The sequence below is a fragment of the Vulpes lagopus genome, chromosome X, assembly GCF_018345385.1.
Source record: "Vulpes lagopus strain Blue_001 chromosome X, ASM1834538v1, whole genome shotgun sequence".
NCBI lineage: Eukaryota > Metazoa > Chordata > Mammalia > Carnivora > Canidae > Vulpes > Vulpes lagopus.
The window spans coordinates 29,440,556-29,444,400 of NC_054848.1; positions in this window are offsets into that span (position 1 = coordinate 29,440,556).

Genomic DNA, 3,845 nt, shown 5'->3' on the forward strand with positions numbered 1-3,845 from the left:
ATGAGATAGATACTATCTACATTTATTTGAGAGATGAAGAAATTAGGACTTAGGGAAATAAAGCAATTGGTAGAAACTACAGAGCAAATAAATGGGAGGATTGTAGTTTGAATCCAGGCTATTGTTACCCAGCTTCCCCAGATGTGCAGGATGTTGGCAAAGAGGCCCATTCCTATCTCACTACATCCAGAGTCCAGAGTCCTGAATCATGAGCTGCATGACTAAGGGGATGAGGAGAGACTGCGAGAATGGCATATAGGACTCTCAGGGGGCATTAAAGGAAAGTGAATCCTACCAAATGCATTTTATTTTTTTTTTATTTTTTTTTTACCAAATGCATTTTAGATTCCATTAGGAAGACTACCCAAGAGCCTCTGGGGATGCCTTGCCTACATATTCCTCCCAACTGGCCTGTGGGCACCCCCAGTATTCCATGTGCTTCACCCCCACTCAAACACACTCTGTGACTATCTCCCTATGTGTACTCCCAATAGCAGTGATGAGAGAGAACTTTGGCAGATGGCTAGCAAGCACACATAGAAAGCTGGTCAGGAGGATCTCTGGGTGGCTCAGCGGTTTAGCACCTGCCTTTGGTCCAGGGCGCGATCCTGGAGTCCCAGGATTGAGTCCCACGTCAGGCTCCTGGCATGGAGCCTGCTTCTCCCTCCTCCTGTGTCTCTGCCTCTCTCTCTCTCTCTATGTCTATCATAAATAAATAAATAAATCTTAAAAAAAAAAGAAAGCTGGTCAGAATCTATGGGCTAGGGAGGGACCTCAAATCTGAGCACTATATCTACACTTGGTAAAACAAAAGGGAGGCTGTCAGCACTTGGGCTAGTACCTTGCAGGACCCAGAAAAGGCATACAAGCTTAAGAATTCTGCACGAGAGAGCAATAAGCATGGAGCAGGGGTACCCATACAAAGTCTGAGTTAGCTTCAGAATCCCTAACAGGGCTGATGGGAGGTATTTCTCTCCCTAGGCAGTTAGTAAAGACTAGAAAAGGCAGCTGCCATTTCAATTGCAAAGGCAACAATGCAAGTAACATGAAGAGTTCAAGGAATGTGAAAAATTAAGGTAACATGACATCACCAAAGGATTACAGCAATATTCTAGTACCTGATCCAAAACACATGGACATTTTTAATTTACCTAATAAAGAATTCAAACTAGCTATTTTAAGGAAACCCAATGAGCTACAAGAAAGTTCAGAAAGACAATTTAACGAAATCAGGAAAATGATAACATGAACAAAATGAAAACTTTAATAGAAATGATAAAAAAAAAAAAGAACCAAACAGAAATTCTGGAGGTGATGAATACAATGAATGAAATTAAAAATGAAATAAAAACATCAACAGGAGAATGGATCCAGCAGAAGAAATAATTTGTATTAGAAAACAGGAGCTTAAAAAAAGAAGACAGGAGCTTTGGGGCACCTGGGTGGCTCAGTTGGTAAAGTGGTTGCCTTTGGCTCAGGTCATGATCTTATGTAATAAATGGAAAAAACTTGTGTCTAGTTTTGTGTCTGTTTCTTCCTCTCCTCTGCCCCCTCCCCTGCTTGTGCTCGCTCTCTCTCTCTCTCTCTCTCTCCCCCTCTCTCTCAAATAAATAAATAAATACAATCTAAAAAAAAAGAAGATAAGAACTTTAAAATTATCCAGTCAGAGAAGATCAATAACAACAACAACAAAAGAACTAAAAGAGTAAAAAGAAACTCTATGTGACCCATGAGATATCATCAGAAGAAATAATTCTCAAATTATTTGAGTTCTAGAAGTAAAAAAGAGGGAGATGTGCAGAAAGCTTACTTAAAAAAATACGTCTACAGACTTACCAAATCTGGAAAGAGATACAGATATCCAAGTTCATAGAGCTCATAGGCCAACAAACAAAATCAATTTAAAGACTTTCTCTGTAAGATATTTTATAATAAAACTCTCAAAAATCAAAGAAAAAGAGAAAAATCTTAAAAGCAGCAAGAGAAAAAAGGTTTGTAACTCACAAGAGAACTTTCATAAGGCCATCAGAGGATTTTTTTAGCCAAAACCTTGCAGGCCAGGAAAAATGGAATGATTTATTCAAGGTCCTAACTCTGGGAAACGAACTAGGGGTGGTGGAAGGGGAGGAGGGCGGGGGGTGAGGGTGACTGGGTGACGGGCACTGAGGGGGGCACTTGACAGGATGAGCACTGGGTGTTATTCTGTATGTTGGCAAATTGAACACCAATAAAAAATAAATTTATTATTAAAAAAAATCCACACCAGCTTCTTCCCGGAGGGAAAGGTGCTCAGCAGGGAACTCCGGCAGGATCCCAGAAGGGAAAGTGAAGCTCCAGTCTCCCAGGGTCACTAACAGAAGAGGTGCGCCCAGGGGAGAGCGCCCCACACACCGCTGCCCGAGCTCGGTAAAGGGCTGGAGCCCGCCCGGGGGGACCTCAGGGAGAAGTCGGTGGGTCAGGCGGCAACTCGGGGTAGAGGGGGCTGCGCCTGCTGCCTTCGGGGGCTGAGCGTCCCGGGAGCATGATTCCAGCAGCGCAGGCCCCAGATTCCATGGCGCCGGAGGACACAGCCCAGGATTCTGCACTCCCCCCCCCCCCCCCAGACAGGCAGAGGTGGGAAGGGCACAGGACAGCGAGGACGTTACTGCTGCCGGGTGCCCCAAAGCTGTACAGGTCACCAACCCCCACCCCGGGAGCACCTGGGCCAGTGAGGACTGCGAGACTATGGTAGTTACTACAGGAGCTGACTCCAGAGCTGGAGAGCTGGCTGCCGCCACTGTTGTTGATCCTCCTGGTGTCACCCTGTGCCTGTGAAGGAGTGGGGCCACCAGGGAGCAGGGGCCTCACAGGGTCAACAGCTCCCACTGAGACCGGCACCTGGTGAGGGGCGGGGGCAGCTCCCCCAGGTGCACACACCTGAGAGTCAGCACAGCAAGGCCCTCCCCCAGAAGACCAGGTGGAGTTTTTGACCAAGCAGTGCTGGAAAGCTCGACGGGAACTCGAAGTATTTACAGTATATAGAACCAGAGGATACCCCTCCTATTTTTTTTCTTTTCTTCCTTTTTCCAGTACAACTCATTTTTATATCAGACTGTAAATTTCCAATTTTTTCTCTTTCCCCACCTTAACTACAATATTATACCACCTCTTCATTTTTAAGATTCTTCCTTTTTTACTCTATTTCTACAATTACAGACATTATAGTTTCCACTTCTAGATTCCCTTCAACATACTCAACTAAATTTGGGGAGATATACAAGATACATTTTTTTGTTTTGTGTTTTTTGTTTACTATGCCTCATTTTGTTCTACAATGGTGGAAGTTAATACCTTCTAAAACATGACCAGCATGCACCCAGAACCAAGTGGTATACCTAATGATTCTTTCTGTGAGATTCATCATTCCCATTCTGCCCTCCTCTTTTATCTCATTTATGTTTTGGTGGTCAATGTTGGGGGCTTCTACAGGTATTTCTGGTTTATATAAATTTGGGACTGAGCATCTTCTAACATACGGAACTTAATATACTCAGAAACAAGAGGATCACCCTCTAGGACCTCTCAGGTAGACTACATTTTCCCTCCACTACAACTTCGTCACCACCACCATCTCCCAGTCCCCCCCCCCTTTTTTTTCTTTTCTTCTCCCTTTTTTTTCTCCTTCTTTGGGATTCTTGGCCTTTTATTTTCTACTAATTTGTTTTAAATTTTTTTTCACTTTAGTGGTCCTTTTATTTTATATAATTCAGATCTTTGTTTTCAATTTCAAATCTCTGACCTCGGCAGAATCATCTAGGGTGAAATTTACTTACGTCGTGGTTGATATTCTTCACTCAGCCCGCTCA